Source organism: Rhineura floridana, chromosome 21, assembly GCF_030035675.1.
Source record: "Rhineura floridana isolate rRhiFlo1 chromosome 21, rRhiFlo1.hap2, whole genome shotgun sequence".
Classification (NCBI taxonomy): Eukaryota; Metazoa; Chordata; class Lepidosauria; order Squamata; family Rhineuridae; genus Rhineura; species Rhineura floridana.
This window is the reverse complement of record NC_084500.1, coordinates 2186368-2208481: the sequence shown is the minus strand read 5'-3', so window position 1 is coordinate 2208481 and position 22114 is coordinate 2186368. Positions and strand designations below refer to the sequence as shown.

Here is a 22114-nt window from a genome sequence, read left to right as displayed (position 1 = left end):
TACAGTTATGTGCATGTATTACTCACAGAAATGTGTAGGCCTCCCTGAATGTGTAGAGTTCCCAGTACCTCTTTCTTAGGTCTAGATTCAGCCCAACTACTTGTTCTGTTTCGTTTTCTGACACAGCTGGCCTCTTATAGTAAGGGTGTTTAGAAATGGGACTGGTGCTAAGATCCAAAGTCATGTAATCAAAATGTATATAAAACAAGAGCCCTGGGGATGATCACCAACTTGGACGGCTTTAAAAGAGGAATAGACAAATTTATGGAAGATGGGGTTATGAGTGGCTGCTAGCCACAACAGCTATGTTGTCCCTCCACTGTTGGAGGCAGTATGCTTCTGAATACCAGTTGCTGGAAGCCTCAGGAGGACAAAGGCACTCTTGCACTCATATCCTGCTTTTGGGCTTCCCATGGACATCTGGTTCGTCACTGTGAGAACAGGGTGCTGGACTAGATGGGCCACTGGCCTGATCCAGCAGGCTCTTCTTAGGTTTGTGTTCTTAGGTTCAAATATTCTTCTTAGTTCCAAATATTCATTAAAAATAACTATAAAAACAAACGTTAGGAACAAGTTGACATAAAATTGTTAAAAATAATCCATTTTAAAACAAGTATGCATAATACAATTACTGCTAACATTGCACGGTATGGGCCTGAAGTTATCCTACAACACCATCCCTACCCTACCCCAAGTTTTGAACCAGAGGACATTAAGCTCAGTTTTTATCTAAGTCTTGTTCTTCTGGTTCAAGATATACCAAGGAAAGCATAATTGTCCCATAATATTTTAAGATATACCTCATTCCATCCACGCAGAGGTCCTACATACACATCTCTCCATCCTCCATTCAGGCAAGCAAGCATCATTAGCACAATTCAAGGCACATATTCCTACCAGGTAAAAGCACTCTGGGATTACATTAAGCAGGGTCAGTGAGGGAGGGGTGTGGCTTGGAAAGAGGGGGTGGCCTAGAGAGAGCGCCCTGGGGGCAGTGATGGCTGGTGGTGGAGCAGTGGAATATGTTCTGGGTTTTAGCCCAAATTTTCAGGGAGCTATCCATGGTTTCAGCACCTTGGACAGCTCCTTGAAAGTTCAGACTCGAACATGGAGTGGACTCCACTTCCCTACTGACACTGGGGCCACCAGCCACCACTGCCTGGGGAGCAGACAGTAAAGCCTGTGGAGGCTCACAGATTTAACTGACAGAAACCTTGAGGACAAACCTGATCCCTGAAGAAGAAGAACAATCCTAGAAACCCACACGCATGCAAATACAGGGAATGATTTGCCGGAGGGGTCCTGAAAATTGTTACTGTGCCTGGTAAATCAGGACAACTGGAGCATGTTTAGTCCAAGCAAACTTCTGACAGTCAAGCAATCCTCTTTTTCTGGTAATCACATCCCATTTCTTACCACCTCTGGAGGCAAGACAACCAGACTAGAACATGCTGTTCAAGGCAGAACAACCCACTGATTTCATACAATGGCTGTATAAAATTTCCTGTGTTACCTTCGGCCAATGACTTAATATCTTACTAATGTTTTATTTTAACACTGATAACTTAGCTGGTGTCTCCGTCAGGCCTTCCCTGGCAGTAACAGGAGCTTTTCCGGGGTGCTAGCAGTTAATTCTGAACCCATCAGCTATTCTAGCCATGACCTTGCTTTTTTTTTCCAGCCTCCATATTGCATAAGCCTCTGCAAGGTTCCTTATGTCAAGTTTGTTGTTTATTTTATTTTGCTCCTGCTGCTTTGAACCTGCTGTCATTAATTTAGCATCGTCGACCATTTTTGCTCAAGCTGTCCTCTGCCCCTTATCACGCAAGATTAATCACAACCAGATAGGGTGATGTAATATCGCTCAACTTTCAGAAGAAATGGCTAATTCCTATATGAAACAAGGTGGTGAAGTTGGGTTATTTTAGGCCGCCAGTGGAGAACCTCCATAGTCGTAGATGGTATGCTTCTGAATACCAGTTGCTGGAAACCCCAGGAGGAGAGAGTTGCTCTTGCATTCATCTCCTGCTTTTAGGTTTCCCATTGGGGGGCATCTGGTTGGTCACTGTGAGAAAAGGATGCTGGACTAAATTGGCCACTGGCCTGATCTAGCAGGCTCTCCTTATGTTCTTATGTTTAACAGTCAGTCCCTCTTCCCAGAGACCTCTGGGAATTGTAGCTCTGGGAGGGGAAAAGAGGTCCCTTGACAACTTTCATCACCCTTTCAAAACTACACTTCCCATGATTCTTTGGGGAAAGCCATGATTGTTTAAAGTGGAATAATAGTGGAATAAATCTGTGGGGTGAATGTGGCCCTTATCACACCCACCTGTCCTGTCAGATATGACATCAGGTGTAGGTAGGGAGTTAGGAAGGCCTCATTTTCCATTCCGGCCTGTATTCATCACATGCAGCACTGCTTCCATTCTGCTGCAGTTCGCCTCCCATTAAAAACTACATTAATTGACCCTCTGTCCATCATGGCAAAATTACATAACTTATGCAATTCACATCATTAGATACGTGAAGTGCATTGTTGTTATATTACTCCAGTGCCCCTGCACAGTGCTTTGCGAGCCCCGATGATCAGCTAATAGTTGAGGCTCACAAAGCACTGCACTTGGGGCTTCAGAAGTGCCAGCAACCATTAACCTTTAAATGCCTGCTGAAAACCTTTCTGTTCCACCAGGCACATGCAAGCAGTTAAGGGATGTCTCTTTTATTTATTTATTGCATTTGTACTCCGCCTTTCTTTTCCTGATAGAAACCCAAGGCAGCTTACATATGGTTCCCAGGTGGTCTCCCATCCAGGCACTGACCAGACCTGACCCTGCTTAGCTTCAGCAGGGAGCTGGCCTCATGTGCCTTCAGACCTTCATCTGGGACCAGCGTTTGCAATAGCTGGACTTGTTTTTGCTGCATTTTTAATGGTTTTTATTACAAAGTTTTTATTTGTTGTAAAGTGCTTTGATGTTTGTTGAAATGAAATAGTGGTGTACATATATGTTTTTTAAAAAGTAAATTGTGGTCTATGGGATAATTGAGAGGGGGTGGTTACAGCAAAGGATGATAGAGTGAACTCTCCTCCCCCCAACTGTGACCCTCCCTCAAATTGCTGCTTCCTCCCTACATATTGGCTACAATATAAGGCTTCTTCATGCCTTGTTGTTAACGCTGGCTGCTGGGGACTGGTTGCCAATGAGTTTCTCCAATTTGCAACAGAATGGTGCCCCCTGGAGTTCATTGCCCAATGGTGGCCTACCTCTTGATAGGGTAGTATGTCTTAGGAAGTTGCTGTACCTTGAGTCAGACCCTTGGTCCATATAGCTCAGCATTGCCTACACAGTCTGGCAGCAGCGGTCAAGGGTTTCAGGCAGGGACCTTTTACCAGCCCTACCTGGGCATGCTGGGGACTGAACCTAGAGCATTCTGCATGCAGGGCAAGGGCTCTACCACTGAGCCACTTATTTCCAAAATGTGGTCAGCCTCACTGTGTTTGGGGGAGGGGCTACTACTCTTTCTGCTGAGTTAAGCCCCAGGCCTCTGCCTGAAAGTCCTCCTTGATGGTGCCTCTGTGCCAGGGTTCAAGTCTAATCCCCTAACCCACCTTAAGCCCCTTGGCATGCTTCATGCAGCCCCAACAATAGATACCTCAGACATTCTGCCTAGATTCCGGACTTCTGAGCTATCAACAAGTCTACACTTCAGTTTAGGATCTTTCGGTCAAATTTCAAATCCGTGTTTTGAATTGGGCTCTTGAGTTTTAAATTTTGCACTTGGACTCTGGGGTGGCAAAAACGGACTGCCTTCAAGTCAATCCCGACTTGTGGTGACCCTACGAACAGGGTTTTCATGGTAAGCGGTATTACCATGGCCTCCCTCTGAGGCTGAGATGCAGTGACTGGCCCAAGGTCACCCAGTGAGCTTCATGGCTGTGTGGGGATTCTAACCCTGGTCTCCCACATCATAGTCCAACACCTTAATCACTACACCACACTAGCTCTCATAGTAATAGTAATAACCACATCTGTCCAAGCGTTGAATATTGTTGAACATTTATTTCAGCACCTCTCTTTTTAAGGTTGGAAATGTTATGGCCTCCCACTGTTCCTCACTCGGGGCCAGCATCTTGGCCAACCTGCTTGGCAGGGCTCAGCAGTAAGGTAGCATCTCAAGGGAATTGTCTGTGAGATAAAAGGGGTAGTTTTATTGCACACTTCTTTTTTAATTAAAAATAAAACGTATTCACTAAAAAGTCATTAATTACTAATGGCACAATTAGAAGCAGCTAACGAGAATAATTAACCCTCCAGCAGTTTTAGAGATTGAAGAGTGATGGGGGAAGTCATTTCTTGATTTAAGTTTGCATCCTATCTCTCACCACTTTGCCTGTTTGGAGTAAAATCTGGTGGCAGTGAGTAAGTGATTGTATGTGTGTACGCACACAAGCACTCAAAATGACTTTTGGAGTAGTTCAGATTCACAGTTCCATGTTCCACATTATCCTCAGAGGCAGAGTCCTACATCGACAGCAACACCAAGGAGGAGATGGATCCACGCCCTGGTCTTTTCCATGGGGTTCTGCATGCACCAGAGCCCCCTCCCTTCCCCTGAACCCCAAGAGGGCACCTCTGCTGTCAGACTCTGATGGCTGGTCCACAGACTGCTCAGGGGAACAAGAGAACTCTGAAGAGAAATCCCTGCTGTTGGAAATGCCATTATCTTGAAGGAGCCAATAGATGCAGAATAACACAATGACCCTTGAAGTGGCCAAGAGGTGGGACCTCTAGTCTAGGAGTGCCAGCCCTTCTATAAAACTCAAACAGTTGGTCCAGGACCTTGCTGAAACAACTTGGATGTTTGGCCTTAGCTATCTATGGTGCTGAGCCCACACCCTGAGCTCTCTCCAAGGTGCTGACTTTTTCCTTGCCTTGCCTACCATGAGCTCCTGATCATCCCCTTTGAGGCACTCACATCTCTTTGGTAATATGCAGCCCTCTGACCACAACAGCTGCGAAGCAGGTTACATCTAGTTTCTGTATCTGTAGCTGAAAGATAGCAGATTTACAATTGGCTTCCTGTATCTACTCTGCCCCCCTCAAAAAACAATCACTTTAATAATTTAGGGCTAAGCCAAAATGTCCCCCTATGTCAATACCCCATTCTCAGACTGCAAAGTTGGGGACATTTGGATAATTTTGCTGGGGCGGGGGGGGGATTTTCCCCCATTTCTTGATGAATATGCTGTGTTGATGATCACATTGCAGAGTCTCATCCTCCCATTTTATTTTTACGTATCACTCTACAAAGCGACTTGACGTTCTGATGATGCCATGGGGCCAGTGCAATCTGGCTCTGTGATGACTTCTAAAGCCATATCAGAGTGAAAGCTATGCTGCCTGCCCTCACTCTGAATTGGAGGGAAAATATTACTGCCAAAATGGGGGGGGAGGTATTTGTTCGTTTGTTTAACATCCCGGCCTTCCTCCCAGAAGGAGCCCAGGGCACAAACAAAAACATTAAAAGACTTTAAAACATTAAAACAAAACATCTTTAAAATGGCACAATGTTTTTCAAACAAAACATCTGAAAAACATCTTTTGAAAAACGACTTTAAAAACATCTTGAAAAGCAATTCCAGTACTGATGCAGACTGGGATAAGGTCTCCACTTAAAAGGCCTGTTGAAGGAGGAAGGTCTTCAGGTGCTGAAAAGATCACAGAGATGACGCCTGTCTAATATTTAAGGGGAGGGAATTCCAAAGGTTTGGTGCCACAGCACTAAAGGTCCTCTTCCTATGTTGTGTGGAATGGACCTCCTGATCAGATGGCATCTGCAGGAGGCCCTCCCCTGCAGAGCGCAGTGATCAACTAGTTATATAAGGGGTAAGATGATCTTTCAGGTATAGTTTTACAGGGGCAAATTGTTTAAAAAATGCACCTATCCGCCTACCATTACGGCTTATCCATAATATTCATGTCACTATTATTTATTTATTTATTTATTGAATTTATATCCTACCCTTCCTTCAGAAAGAGCCCAGGGCAGCAAACACATCAACCAAACCGTTTAATCAGAAAAAGAAAAACATTCCAAAAACACAACAGTTAAAACACTCTCAAAGCACAATTAGTTAAAAACACTCTAAATGCACAATTACAGTTTAAAATGCCCCCCTCAAGCCCCACACAATTACAATTAAAAGCATTCTTTCATCCAGTGATCTCCAGTTTAACAGCAACTGTCTCCTTCAGTCATCAAATGCCTCGATAAACAAGGATGTTTATTTGAATTTCCATTCAAATGAAATGTCTCTAAAAAGTGTCCCATCCATCTCAAAGTTTAGATCTCATGGACCCACCACAACACACACAACCATCAATAACAGACAAGCTTGATCATACAGATGCTATCAAACTCTGGTTTCATATTTCAGTGGTGGATTTGGAATATGGTTTGGAAAAACGCCTAGGGTAGAGAAGATAAGTCTTTGCCTGGTGCCAAAAAGATGTCAGTGAAGGCGCCAGGCAGACCGCACTGAGGAGCACATTCCACAGATGGGGAGTCACAACTGAAAATGCCTTCTCTCATGTCACCACCCTCTAAGCCTTCCCTGGAGAGGGGGTGGGAGGCTGGAGAAGGGCCTCAAAAGAAGATCTAAAGGTTCATTTTGAGTGAAGCACTCTAGGAACATGCTAGCGATAATTAGGAAAGGTATTGAAAATAAAACAGCCGATATAATGCCATTGTATAAATCTATGGTGCGGCCGCATTTGGAATACTGTGTACAGTTCTGGTCGCCTCATCTCAAAAAGGATATTATCGAGTTGGAAAAGGTTCAGAAGAGGGCAACCAGAATGATCAAGGGGATGGAGCGACTCCCTTACGAGGAAAGGTTGCAGCATTTGGGGCTTTTTAGTTTAGAGAAAAGGCGGGTCAGAGGAGACATGATAGAAGTGTATAAAATTATGCATGGCATTGAGAAAGTGGATAGAGAAAAGTTCTTCTCCCTCTCTCATAATACTAGAACTCGTGGACATTCAAAGAAGCTGAATGTTGGAAGATTCAGGACAGACAAAAGGAAGTACTTCTTTACTCAGCGCATAGTTAAACTATGGAATTTGCTCCCACAAGATGCAGTAATGGCCACCAGCTTGGATGGCTTTAAAAGAAGATTAGACAAATTCATGGAGGACAGGGCTATCAATGGCTACTAGCCATGATGGCTGTGCTCTGCCACCCTAGTCAGAGGCAGCATGCTTCTGAAAACCAGTTGCTGGAAGCCTCAGGAGGGGAGAGTGTTCTTGGACTCGGGTCCTGCTTGCGGGCTTCCCCCAGGCAGCTGGTTGGCCACTGTGAGAACAGGATGCTGGACTAGATGGGCCACTGGCCTGATCCAGCAGGCTCTTCTTATGTTCTTATGTTCTTAGGAGATATTGGGGTCCTGCGCCATAAAGAGCATTATATATCAAAACCCCAAGCAAAATAGAACCAGAGCATTCTGGAATCTTTCGATGGGTCCCAGTACAGTCAAGAACGATCTTGGACTCTTCTGGGCCTTACCAGACATGTGCACAGTAATCTTTTGTGTCAGTGTAGCTTGGTGAGGTCATCCATATGAGCCATATACCCAAGGCCTCCTTGCGTTTGATCTAGATTCATTTTAGATCAGTCTTCCTCAACCTGTTGCCCTCTAGATATTGTTGGACTCCCCATCACCTAATCATTAGCCATGTTGACTACCAGGGCTGATGGGAAGTGAGGTCTAAAACATCTGGAGATCAGCCTGTCGGGGAAGGCTGTCTTAGATATTAGAAATAATTTCTTTCTCTTCTCTTTCCTTTGGCTCTGCTGCTGTTGATCAGCCCCAAAACTTATGTTAAAGAAGGGGCAGGCAATGCCAGGTCTGAGGGCCAAGTGTGGCCCTCAAGGCCTCTGTGTCTGGCCCTCTGAACTCTCTACCCGGTCACACTCCTCGCAAACCTTGCTTCACGTCCAGTGTTTTGGTTTCCCTGAACCCTGTAAATACTTTTTCCTTGCCTTAATGGAGGTTAGAGTTGGATGTGTGAGTTGGTGTGGAAATTAGTCTACACGATTTACCTTTATTGCTCTTATTTATTTATTGTATTTATATACCACCCCATAGCTGAAGCTCTCTGGGCAGTTTACAGTAACTAAAATCATTGAAAACAAATATACAAATTTAAAAACACATCTTTAAAAACAATTTAAAACACATGCTAAAATGCTCTGCCTACTTTTGCCTCTGGCTTTACACACCACTGGCTGGAGGCCCTTGGGAGGTTGCCCGTGCAAGAATGTGGCCCTCGGGATGAAAAAGGTTTCCCCACCCCTGCTTTCAAGTGCAGCAAAGCAGAGGGAGGCCAGTAGGTGGTGATGTTCACTTTCAGGCCCAGAAACAGCCCATCCCCAAGACACAGCAGTCCCAGTTTCTGGAAGCACTGTCATCCTGAGGCAGGCTCCCACTCCCAACCAGGCCACTTGTGGTAATTAAGATCCTGTGTCATTGCACGCCGCCGCGCCTTGGCACCAACCCAGCCAGAGTAATTACGCCGTCCTGCCCCCATGTGCCTTCCCCGCAGCTGCTATTTTTATTTATGAGTTTATATTTAGCACAGTAATGAGCCGAACATACGGCACATAATGGGGAGGACATGGAAACAAGAAAAGAGAGAGGGGAAAACAAGAGGCAGGAAACAGAGAGCTCTCCTTGCTGGAAGCACGCACTTTGCCGAGACCTCCCGTCTTGAGTGAAAGGAGATGGAGTAAGAATCAGCTTGATCGTCCTCAAGCAATTAAGGGGGAATTGCTAATCACCAGGTCAGAAAAACCCTTTAATTAGTCCCTGTAGGTTGCAGAAAAGATGGTTTGGTGGTGTGGTGGTGGTTGCACCACAGACGTGCACCTGTGCCAGGCTTTTTCACATTGGCATGGGACGGCGAGCCTTGGCTGGTATGGAGAGCTTGCTTACACGAACATCATCCCCAAGCATCACTAGGTGGGATTTCTTGATACAAGCACACACAGAGATGAAGGACCCACATTCCCTTCGGGGCAACTTTTCAGGGGTCACACGCCAGTGGTGGGCAGGGCCAGACACAAAAGTGGGCAGAGCAACTAACAGAAATTTTACTTTTGTACGGTAGGCTAGTTTTTATTTTAGTTATTTATTGCATTTATATCCACCCTGAGTTCAAGGACACATTTCAGCTTAGCAGGGGTGTGGCCAGGAGAGTGTTTCAAGGGCCAGACTGAGAGATCCCAAGGGCCGCATTCGGTCCTGGAGGTCCCCCATGCTTGTCTTCTAGTTTCTAGCTTTGCGCCGCATGAAATGCCCCCTGCCCATGTTGGTCCTGAATGAGGCTACTCCTGTTGACTTCAACCAATGCTGTGTCAAGCAGTCATCCATGTGAATAAGAGCCAGAATCTTGAATTGTGCCCAGAAACAAGCTGATGGGTAGCCAATGATGTTCTTTTAACCCCATTGTGAAACCTCAGTGGCTAGTCCAAGCTTGAACATAAGAATGTAAGGAGAGCCTGCCAGATCAGGCCAATGGCCCATCTAGTCCAGCATCTTGTTCTCACAGTGGCCAGCCAGATACCTATGGGAAGCCCGCAAGCATGACCAGAGCGCAAGAGAACTCTCCCCTCCTGCAGCTTCCGGCAACTGGAATCCAGAAACATATTGCCTCTGGCTATGCAGGCAGAGCACAGCCATCCTGGCTAGTAGCCATTGATAGCCTTTTCCTCCATTAATTATTCTAACCCTGTTATAAAGCCATTGATGTTGTTGGCCATCATGGCCTCTTGTGGGATCATACCCCATGGTTTAACTATGCAGTGGGTGAAGAGGTAGGGCTGAAGGATTTGGCTCCAGCTACAGGTTCCAGAAGGTCTTCAAGGGTAGCCCCACATAGAGCACCACCCAGGAAGCCCAATCCTCCTGCCAAGCTTACTTCCAAGGGTTAACCTGGGCAGGACAGGCTCCTCTCTCATCTGGGAGGAACAGGGTTGCTGCAGCCGGCTGCCCAACCACTGAGAATTTTATACCGCTCTTCTGCAGTTTTGAAAAAGAACGAAATCACCCTAAATCTAAAAGAGCTTTATGTCATAATTTGCCACTAAGCAGCCATGATTGGGCTTAGAATGAAAAAACTTTAATGGTTGCAGCTGGGTTAGAGGATTGGGGATGTGTTGCTTGGAGGAAAAACTGGATCCCTGAAAGCCTGGGAAGGAGTTGCTATCCAGCCCAAGACCTGCCCTCTGCTCCTTGTCCTTGTTTTCAAAGCCCACCATAATCCACCTTTCTCCTCAATCTCCAGCACCTTCAATCATCCAAACATCACATCCTCCGCCTCCCTTGGCTCTGCCCATTCTTCTGAGGGGTTCTTCATCTCAAAAAGGAATACTGTGTACACTTCTGGTCGCCTTACCTCAAAAACGATATCGTAGCGTTGGGAAATGTTCCGAAAAGGGCCACCAGAACGATCAAGGGGATGGAGCAACTCCCCTATGAGGAGAGGTTGCAGCATTGGGGGCTTTTTAGTTTAGAGGAGAGGTGAGCAAGAGGAGCCATGATAGGAGTGTATATAATTATGCATGGTGTAGAGAAAGCAGATAGAGGAAATCTTTTCTCCCTCTCTCGTAACACCAGAACTGGTGGACGTCCAATGAAGCTGAATGCTGGAAGATTCAGCACAGACAAAAGAAAGGACTTAATGGCACAGTGCAAAGTTAAACTATGGAATTCGATCCCACAGGAGGCATTGATGGCCGCCATCTTGGATGGCTTTAAAAGAGGTTTATCCAGGACTATCCAGGGTGGCTCTGCTCTGCTTCCATACACAGAAACACTATGCTTCTGAATCTCAGTTGCTGGGAATCACTAGTGGGAAGAGTTGCTCCTGCACTCAGGTCCTGCTTTGGGGCTTCCCAGAAAAGTCATCTGGTTGGCCAATGTGAAAACAGAATGCTGGACTAGATGGGCCCCCTTTGGCTCAACCCAGCAGGGCTCTTCTTATGATGGAGTTCCACAACATATGAAGGGCCACAGATTCCCCATATAACCCTTCCTTTCCCTGGAAACTATTCAAAAATATATGTGCAACCGCCTTTGCGCGTGTTCACACCCTGTTGATTTGCCTGTGTGTTTCCTCGTCCCTCTCCCACTGTCAACGTTTAGGCTACAAGCTCCTCAAAGGCTCATGTCACTCTGCAAAGTCCTGGGTACATTTTATTTTATTTATTTATTTATTTAAAAAGTTTATATCCCGCTTCGGTTCCAAGGAATTCTAAGCGGCAAACAATAGCATAATAAAACAACATAGTACAGTATAACATACCAAACAAGTTATAAAACATTATAAGAAATATACGGTATATCACACATTACAATTCAAAAGCTAACCGACATAAAAAGGTCTTAACTTGGCGACGGAAGCGAAACAGAGAAGGGGAAGAACGAATTTCCTGCGGAAGAGCATTCCAAAGAGTTGGTGCCCCCACTGAGAACAATTTGTTCCTAATGCCCGTCTGGTGAATTTGGGAAAAGGAGGGAATATTAAGACCAGGGTCTAAAGAAGATCTTAAAGGACGGGCCGGTTCATAAAATGACAAACGATTTGATAGATAACTGGGACCTGAGCCCGATAGAGCTTTGAACGTTAAAACCAGGATTTTAAACTGAACTCGATAGGAGATTGGAAGCCAGTGTAGTTGTTGTAAAAGCGGAGTAGTGTGAGCTCGGACGTCCGCCCCAGTTAGCATCCTAACAGCTGCCCTCTGATCCAATTTCAATTGGCGGAGCATTCTAAGGGGAAGGCCTAAATAAAGTGAGTTACAATAATCTAGTTTAGACGTGACCAAGGCATGGGTAACCATGGTCTAGTCAGAAAGCTCCAAAAAAGGACGCAATTGGCGAACTAGGTTCAGGCGGGCGAAAGCGCTTCTAGAGATTGCGAGAACATGAGCCTCTAGATTGATGAGGCTATAATTCAAACAATAAAACCATGATTCAAGGGGTTCCTGGTCTGCATGCAACAACCTCCGCCATCAAGGTTATTCCTGGAATCTCTGAAACAGGGCTGTGTTTGAGCCTAGTCTCCTCCACGCTCTGCCGCCCGTGTTCCTATGCAAGAGACTTGTGAATCTGGGAACTTCTGCATGCAGCTCCATTCCAGATTTTAGTCCAAACTTTCAGGGAGCTATCCAAGGTGTGGTTTCAGCAGGTTGGAAGCTCCTTGAAAGTTCAGACTAAAACTCGGAGTGGATTCCACTGCCCCACTGACATGGAGCCACCAGCCGACACTGCCTACAGTACTTAACTTTCACCATCACCCTGTTTTAATTATTATTATTACTACTGCTACTGTTTTTGTTGGTTTTATTTTAAATATTGTATTAGTTTCTTTAAAACAGTTCTTAAACACCCCTCAACTGGAGATTCCAAGGGAGGTATACAGAAGTGTGAATGAAACTATTCACATAGCATATGCATTTTACCTATAGAACTGTAATTGTGTTTTGTGGGGGGGATGTTTTCAGCTATAATTGTGCTTTTTGGAATGTTTTCAACTGTAATTGCGCTTTTAGAGTTTTTTGAAATTGTTTTCAACTGTTGTTAGAATGGTTTTCTTTTTGCGGTTAAACTGTTTTGTTGATGCATTTGCTGCCCTGGACTCCTTTGGGAGGAAGGGTGGGATATCAATTCAATAAATAATAATTATTATAAATAATAATATTTTAAAAACCTATAGCAATCAACAAGTTATGGGGCAGGTTAAAAACATGACACTCAACCAGTGTGCCTCCAGATGTTGCTGGACCACAATTCCCATCTTTCCTGACCATTGGCAATGCTGGCTGAGGCTGATGGGAGTTGTGGTCCAACAACATCTGGAGGCACACTGGTTGGGAAAGGCTGCACTAAGCAAAAGGGAAGGCAATTATGACTAAAATAAAGAAATAATTATTATTACATAAGAATATCAGAAGGACCTGCTGGATCAGACCAAATGGAGCCCATCTCATCCAGCATCCTATTCTCACAGTGGCCAACCAGATGCCCATGGGAAGCCCGAAAGCAGGACCTGACTGCAAGAGCACTCTCCCCTCCTGTGGTTCCCAACAATTGGTGTTCACAAGCATGCTGCCTGTGACGGTGGAGATAGAACATATTCATCGTGGCTAGTAGCCACTGATAGCCTTATTCTCCTCCATGAATTTGTCTAGTCCTTTCTTAAAGCCATCCATGTTGGTGGCCATCTTGTGGGAGTGAGTTCCATAGTTTAACTATGTGCCTCGTGAAGAAGTACTGACAACATCCATGCATGTGTTGCTTTACCCACAATATGATAGGTCTCTGCCCTAAAGTGATTACAGTAGAAACAGCCAGAAGGGAGACAACTTTGCAAAGGCAGGGAGATAGAGCCAGGGTTCAATGAAGGTGCAGTGTTTGCAGTCACCCGCTCTTATGCTTAGCAATCATACAGTGATTGCAGTCTCTCTCTTGAACTTCTCTGCCAGGGGGGCATTTGTTTAACTTAGCTGCAATTATGAAGTCTTGCAAACTGCTCCTGTGGATTGCTGAGTGAAATTGTTCAGAAGCTGAATGTCAATGGCGCAGGTCCCCACACTGCCACTGTGCCGGCCTGGGAGAGAGGCAATAAAATTCTGCAAAGGTCAGGTGTTGTATAAGTGAGGGGAAGGGAACAATTTCAGGCACAATGGCCCGGGGAAACATCTGGCCAAGCTGATTGCTCAACAGTTCCCGTAATGAGTGGTATTACCTTTTGCTGGACTTTGTGTCAAATCCGTGGGCTCTAAATATGGATCCCCCAGCAGGAAATGAAAGGACCAAATGCTGGTGGTTTTGTCTTCTATCGGTGGAAGGCAGAGAACAGGCCGTCTGTATTCAATCATACAGGGCTGTAGCAGAATGGAAGAACATGTATTTTACTTCAGTGCTATGCCCAAACTCTCTCACCATTCTCCATCAACGAATGAGGAAAGGAATGGCTTTCAGAAATGATCAGAGAGGAGAGGAAAAAATTCACCGAAATTCTGATGGGTAGGATTGCAGGATGTTTGTTTCATACTGATCTTACTTGTGAAGTGCTCAAGGGGTGTTTTGCGAGTGTCGCTTTCTTTCATTATACAAGGTGTCCTTTCTGCAGCCTTCCTCAGGGTATCCACACCTCCTGAAAGCATCCTCGGCTGAGCTTTCCTGTTAAGTGCAGAAAAGAGGAAAGACTTGACAGATATTTCTTGTTACCTTTTTAAAAAGTTATGTGGTTGTGTGGGGAGGTTGCTTTTAAAGGAATCAGAGAGGAAAAGTAAAATGTTAAAAGGAATAACTTCCCTTAAAAACAAAACCAGCAAGCATGCCAAACTCAGGTGATACAATAACCTCCCAAGGTCCACTTAAAGTGCCTCTCACTGGGACTTTCTCAGATCAGGAAGGCTGGGCAGCTGGGAGGCCACAGAGACCTGGCAAGATGTTTAAGAGGAAGTAAAATGCACACGCCGCCCATGGCTGCACCTCACAACAATAAAGTATACAGTTAGGTCCCATACTGCCCTCCCCCCAAAAGTATAAAGAAATCCCAAAGAAAGTCTAAAGTATCCTGGGAAAGAGGCGGGGGGGAATTGAAAACTCTTTCCCAGGAGAAGAAACTCTGCAAGAAATTGGGAGGCAGGCTTTAGCACGGCTGTACTTTGCATGCAAAAAATCCCCCTAGCATTCTCCAGTTCTGGCTGGCAAAATCTCCTGCCTGAAACCTGGAGATGTGCTGCTAATCAGTGGAGCCAAGAGGTACCAGAGCCAGCCCTCAACCTTCAAGAACACCAACACCAAAAAGCCCAGGCTGAGGAACAACAACATAGCATGTATCTAGGACCCAGAGTCATTGTGAGGTTCATGAGTCAGGGGCCTACTTATGAGTAAGAATCCCTGGAACTCCTTTACTACCAGCAGCTGGGGTTAGGGTGTGGTCTAGGAGGCCACAGTATATAAGGTCTCTTCCTTGAGCTTTCCAAGTGCTGCAAAGAAAGACGGATAGCTGGTTCCTTGTTCTTTAGTCTAGTTTCCCTCTTTGCTGAGCTTCCTGTGTTATTGATCTTGGATTGTTTTCTGATCTTGCTTCTGGAGCACATTTAAGGACTAGACTGATTCTCTGTGCTTGGCCTTGGCTTGTTATGTTGTACCTTGCACCCCACTCTGTTGGGTTTTTTTGGCAAAAGGCTTTTATCTCCTTGGACTGAGACCCTGATTTCTGACTGCTACTCCTGGAGCATGACAATGAGTGATATCAAACAGGGATCTAGTCTTAAGCTCTTGGGCTAATGTTAGGGTTAGGCTAGTTTTACAGGGTTGCAAACCATCCTCTACGTTCCCTATGTGGCTGCATTGGGCAGTGTCTACATGAAGATGCTGTACTCCACAAGTGATCCAAACAATTAGCTAATAGGATGGAGGTGCTGTGGGTAGGTGGTCTGGAGACCCAAGGCTGGGGCAGGTTGTCCATTCTGGATGGACTCACCCTCTCTCTAAAGTAATGGGTGTGTAGCTTGGGGGCTACTCTTGGATCCAGCACAGTCATTTGAACACACAAGTGGGTGCCATGGCACTGAACACCTTGGGCCAACTTCAGTTGCTGTGCTAATTATATCTGTCCCTGGCTAGGGATCATCTGTCCACAGCAATCTATCCATTGGGAACCTCAAGGCTGGATTAAAGCAATGTGCTCTGCATTGGGCTGCCTTGGAGCTTGCTCTAGAAAGTAAGGCTGGTGGAGAATGCAGCACTATCACTGTTATGTGGGACAAATGGCCAGGCATATATTACCCCTGTGCTGAAAGAACTGCATTAGCTGCCTATTAGTTATCCACCTGAAGTCAACGTACTTGCATTGATATCCACAGCCCTAAACAACTTAGGGCTTGAATATTTGGCAGCGCGGCTGATTCCCTATCGACCTGCCCACCCTTTAAGATCAGCTGGGGATGCTGCACCATTTTGCAATTCAGCATACAGTTGCAGGGAGAGAGTATTCTTGATGTTCACCTTCTGACTATGGAATTCCCACCTCCCTCATATAAAACTGGTGCCGACCATTATAGGGGTTTTCAGAGCCAGCTAAACCCATACTTTTTACCCAGGCCCTTGGATGACCTATTGGTGTGTTAATATGTTGCAAAGCAAAGTTTTTTCTCCCATCATACCAGAACATGGGGTCATCCAATGAAGCTGAATGTTGGAAGATTCAGGACAGACAAAAGAAAGGACTTCTTCACATAGCACAGTTAAATTGTAGGATTCACTCTCACAATCTATAGCAATGGTCACCAACTTGGGTTGCTATAAAAGCGGATTAGACAAATCCATGAAAGAGAATGCTATCAATGTCTACTAGCCAGGATAGCTATGCTCTGCCTCCACAGTCAGAGGGAGTGTTGAAGGAAAAACAAGAGTCCATTGTCTTCAGACTGCCAGAATGATGATGATATACTGCCTTCAAGTCGATCCTGACTTATGATGACCCTATAAATAGGGTTTTCTTGGTAAGCGGTATTCAGAGGGGGTTCACCATTGCCTTCCTCTGAGCTTGGAGGCAGTGGCTAGCCCAAGGTCACACTGTGAGCTTCATGGCTGTGTGGGGATTTGAACCCTGGTCTCCCAGGTCACAGTCCAACACCTTAACCACTACCGAAGGCAAGGAAAACATAGACTGATGTACATCAGGAGAGAGAGTCAGAGAGTCTCCCTTGCGAACCCTGGATTTACAGGCTGATATAGTTCCACATCCAACACACAGAACATCCCAGATACATATAGTTAACATATCTCACTTTAGGGTGGTCCTTTTACACGTGCTAGGTGTCACATCCTCTTAACCTACTGTTTTAGCGGGAACCAGAACTAAACCTCTGGCAGAACGATTCCACATACTCTTGCAGCCCACAGCTTCCCTTTCCCACCATCTAGCTAGCAGAGCACAGCACTTCTTCACTTTCCTTGTGACTATGATCCGAAGCCTCTTAGCTTTTATAGGCAGATGTAGGCATATCGATTATAGAATCCCTCTTTATCAGTTCAGAGTTTCCTTCCACAGCAGTATCATTCTGAACACCAGTTGCTGGAAACGACAGGAGGGGAGAGGGTTCTGGCAGCTAGGTCCTGCTTTCAGGCTTCCCAGAACGGGCATCTGGTTGGCTACTGTGAGATGCTGGTCTAGATGGGCCCTTGGCCTGATCCAGAAGGCGGTTCTTGCGTTCTTATGTACCCTGTAAATGTGTTTGTCTAAATATTTTAAATATTATTATTTGTTGTTGTTGTTGTTATGTGCCTCCAAGTTGACCACGACTGATGGTGACCCTATGAATCAGCGACCTCCAAGAGCACCTGTCGTGAACCACGACAAATGGCAATTATCATGATCGGCACCGCCAAGAAAGAGAAGGAGGTGTTAGCGGGGGCGGCAGCTCCCGAGAGGCAGAAGGGCGACAGGCGTTTGTTACAGCGAAGCTGTTTGCAGTTTCAATGTTGACTCCCTGGGCTTCTGCTGCTGGTGGTGCTGGTTTGTGTCGGGGGGCGGTTGCGGGATCTCGGGGACCTGGGCCTTGCCTGGAGCAGGAGGAGAAGGACAAAATATCATTTGTTTTGGTTTTAACACATGATGTTTTAAGATGTTGATGCTGTAACCCACCCAGGGATGCCTCATTGGCGTGCACAGCAGGCTGGAAATATTTTAAAGAAATAAAATTAATCCATTGCAGGCCAGAAGGAGCAAATTTTATGACAGCAGAAAGTGTGTGTCCATTCTGATTCTAACCTTATTAGCTTTTCCCCAGCCTACCTGGGTGGAAACAGTACATCCTGAGTGTGCATGGGAGTGCTCATTGTGACAGTCTCTCTTTGCAAATGATTAAACAAACTAAGACACGTTTCTAATTAGATGTTCACATTGTACCTTTTGTTTCCTTGTTCACCATCGACCCATTACTTTGTGTCCTATATAGCATTACTGGCACAGTAACACTTCCCCCCCCCCATGAGCTAATTGCTGTCAGAGCTCCTTAATATCATGTTTTTACAACCTGCTGGTAATATCATTTGCTACACCGTAGTCTTAGTGGAATTCTCATTTATGGACCTCAGTTAGGTGAGCTGATTAGAGATGGTTTATTACCTTGGGATCTCAGCAGCACAATTTCAATTTGAACTAGGGCCCCCTTCCTGAGAGTGATAAGCAACTTCCTCTCATCTCAGCTTGGGTTTCCCTACCCCACCTAAGCCCAATTCTGAAATTTGGAACACATTGCACTCTCCATGATATCATCAGGAAAAATGTGTTCAAACATGCTCAGCCCTGTACCAGCAGAGATGGTGTCAGACCAGGAATCCTCAGAGGTAGACTCTTCCAATGAGGGCTCTGAGGTTGAAATGGGTCCGCTCCCTGGCCCATCCCATGTGGAGCCGTGGACATCAGAGCCAACATCTCCTTTCCAGAGGCTCTGATGATTTCTCCTTTCCAGAGCCACTTCCTCAGCTGCCAGATCACTAGCTATGGTCCTGAAATGTTTGTCATGGGCCTTGTGGAGTGTTTCTGGAGAAGTGTCCTAGAGGAGGAGGAGAACTGGGATCCTGCGGAAGGGCCCAGAGGACTGCCGCAGGAGGGGGCAGAAACTGGAGAAGGCTTCAGCAGCCTTCACACTGGCAATACTGCCCATTTTGAAGTGCAAGTGAGGTAGGTTCAGAATAAAATATGAACAGAACTAAATTTCTCCCTCGGTCCTACTTAAAAGTGTCACCGAAGGGGACTGATTTCTGGAAGACAAAGGTTAAAGTTAAAAATGACAAGGGAGTTGGAACACAAGGATCCTTTTTGCCATCACGGGAGGAGGGTGTGTGGAAGCAGTCAGTATAATGTTTCTTTAAAATTACAGCTTTTTAAATAATTGAAATATGTTTTTAAATAATAATCATAATATAATAAACTTTATTTCTACCCCGCCCTTTTCCCAATAGGACTCAGAGCGGCTTACAACTAAAAACAACACCATTAAAACATACAAAGTATACAATTAAAAATAGAATTAAACTTTGAGAAAAATTAAAACCATAAAACATATGTTAAAAACAACAGACAATTTAAAATAATAAGACCATATAATGTAGTTACCAATCCTATGACACTTAATCCTGGCTGTTCTCTATCCCAAATGCCCATTGAAATAAAACAGTCTTTACTTGTCTGGCAAGGAGGGAGCTAATCGCACCTCACTCGGCAGGGAGTTCCATAGCCTAGTGGCAGCCACCGAAAAGGCCCTATCTCGTGTCCTCATGTTATATAGGGAGGAAATGGAGGGGGGGACCTAGGGTACCACAAGAAACCTTTTGGCATCACAGTGGGGAACTCATAGGAGTGTTCAAGACTGGGGGGTTAAAATGAGAAATTTGGGGAAGGGGTCTTTTGGGGGCTGGATGAGGCTTGCACCCTGCAGCTTAATCACCCCTTCGTTTATGGTCTCCATATGTGTGTATGGACCTGAAACCTACTTCTATTACAACAACCAGTCATGTTTGAATCAGCTGCCATGTAGTATCTGAATCTATTCCAAATAGCTCAACCACAGTTCCCGAGTCACGTGTGGAAACAGCCCATCAGAAAAGGATGGGCTGTGACATATGACACCCTGGCTCATGGGGTTGGAAGGTATGGCCCTGTCATCCACGCCACTCTTTAGGGTGCCCAAAAGTTTGGAGATATTTTGAAATCCTGAAATACGGGTGAACAGTGATGGCTGGTGCCCACTGGAACTGGTAGGGCAGGAGGAAGGGAGACCAGCAGTCAGTGGAGCCAACCAGATTTGTCCTCATCCCCCTCTCTGCTGAGTTCTTCAAGAGCAATACGGACTAAGGTTGAGGAAGATGTCTGGCAGTGCCACCCCCTGGACTGGTTGTAAGTAGGAAGGCAGGCAGGTGAGGGCTGGCAGAGGGCAGACCGAGGTTGATGGGCCACAGCCCTATTTGCCCAAACACACCAGCCATCACCGCAGGTGAACCTTCCTCCTCTGTTTGTGACATTGGATTTGTAACTTGGTGAGCAAATTACAAATCCTGCCAAGGCAAGTTTGCCCACCACTAGCCCTGACTTCTGGCTTGCTCCATGACCCTGTCTCTTGCTTTGCCCTTTGGTCCCACAGAGCCCTTCAGTCCTGACTTTTGCCTTGTCCAGTGGCTTCTGGCTTCCAGCACACCTTGTCACCCGTACTGTTTAAATTCGGAAAATGGCAACCGGGAGGATCAAATGCCTAGCCCTGCTGCTGCTGCTGCTGGAAGCCAGTTCTCTCTCCCTCACACACGTTGCGGCAGCCTCTCACAGAAATCTAATTGTGGATCATCTGTGCCACGTCTGTTTGGGCCCTGCGTCTCAGCTGATCATCGGAGCAAACCACCCTCTCCGCTGTCTGCATGCAAAGCAGACTCTCTAACCACTTCACCACAGAGCTGCAGCTCTCCCCCTAAGACGTTGAGCAAGGGACACCTGAAAACTGTCGGACCTGCTGTGTGCTTGTTGGGAATCCAGGGTTGTGAGCTGATGGGAAATAGGTGGCAACCCTCCGCATCTTTACTCCTCTTTCCTGTCTCCGTCGGGGAGCAACATTTGCTCAATATTCATTAGCCGTTCCGTTTCATTGCTCTGCCAAGCTTGGCCTATTGTGCAGTAGTTTGGTGTGTTTGAATTTTCTTTCTCTCTCTTAAAAAAAAAAACCAAAGCAAATGTTTTTTTAAAAAAAGCTTTGGCAAGCCCCCATGAAAGAGGCTTTGGGGCTAAATTTATTTATAGAGATTAATGACTAATGTGAGCACTGCCTCCAGAAATTGACTCACTATATCTTGGTGTTTCTTTCCCAGTGTGTGTTCCCTTCTCCCTCGGATTTCCCTGGGTTTTCCCACCCCCTTGCTAGGACTAGCAGTGTGCCTTCCGCTCAGACATGTTTGGCTGGTGTGGACTGGACCTGTTAGGGCAGAAGACAGGGAACCCAACGGGAGGCGGAACCAGAGCCAGTGACAGTGACAGTCAAAGCCAACTAACAGAGCTGGTAATATGGTGGCAAATTCAAAAGTTGGGGGGGGGGCTTCATGATAGCCATGCCACGCCCTCTCACAGCTGTATCCCCTCATCCACTTTCCCTTGGCACCCTTGCCCTCCGGGTCATCTCTGAGTCCATTCTCCACTACAACAGACATCCCCTAGAAGCCATTCATTATGGAAAGGAAGGCTATGGGTTAGCTACTGAGAAGAGCTTTCTCGGTGATTGACTCGTCTCCTTTCACTCTGATTGTCTGCAATCAGCATGAAAGGACATGGCCTGTTTTTAGTGGCTAACACACTCCCCTTTCATGCTGATTGGCTTGTACATAGGGACCTGGCTGGGACCCAGCTCCCAAAAGAAGTAAGGGATCTATGACACCACCACCCCCATGTCCCTAGAGGATTACACCCCCAAACAGAGCAATCCTAACTAAAGGACGCAGGTGTAACTTACACCGGTGTAAGTTACACTTATTCCAAACTCCATTGGGAAGCATCAATGAAGGGCTATTGCCAGCTGAGCCAGCAGGTGAGTGTGTGGGCCCAGGTTTTGAGGACTGGGCCCTAGATCTCATGACTGAGCTGAACAGGGTTTGGAATAGTTGCATATCTCTCCTGGCCTCTCCATGTCCCCGGAATACTTCTTTTTGGGGATTTACCCCAGTGTAAATTCTGCCGGCTGAGCCAGGATGAGGGAGTTATGCTGGTATAGCTCAGTTTGGCAGATCTTGGGTTTGGACTGTGCTGTAAATCTAGTTTTGTTCAGCAAGGGCAGCACTGAGGCCACATTCACATTATACACGTTTATGATTCTGCTTTCAACAGTCATGGCTTCCCTCAAAGAATCCTGGGAAGCCTAGTTTGTGAAGGGTGCTGACAGTTGCTAGGAGACCCCCCTCACAAAGCTATATTTCCCAGAATGGTTTCAAAATGAATCCTCCTTTCCCCGGAACTCTGGGAATTGTAGCTCTGTGAGAACATATGAAGAGCTCTGC

General features: G+C 45.9%; 1 long non-coding RNA gene across 1 annotated transcript; it reads right to left on the bottom strand.

The window, feature by feature from the left end:
• Positions 1-4104: 4104 nt before the first annotated feature.
• On the bottom strand, positions 4105-14214 carry LOC133374326 (uncharacterized). Its single transcript, XR_009759863.1, has 3 exons — positions 14127-14214; positions 13809-13947; positions 4105-4184 (listed from the first exon to the last, which is right to left on the bottom strand). It is a non-coding gene; the product is annotated as an uncharacterized LOC133374326 (long non-coding RNA).
• Between the last annotated feature and the right edge of the window lie 7900 nt (positions 14215-22114).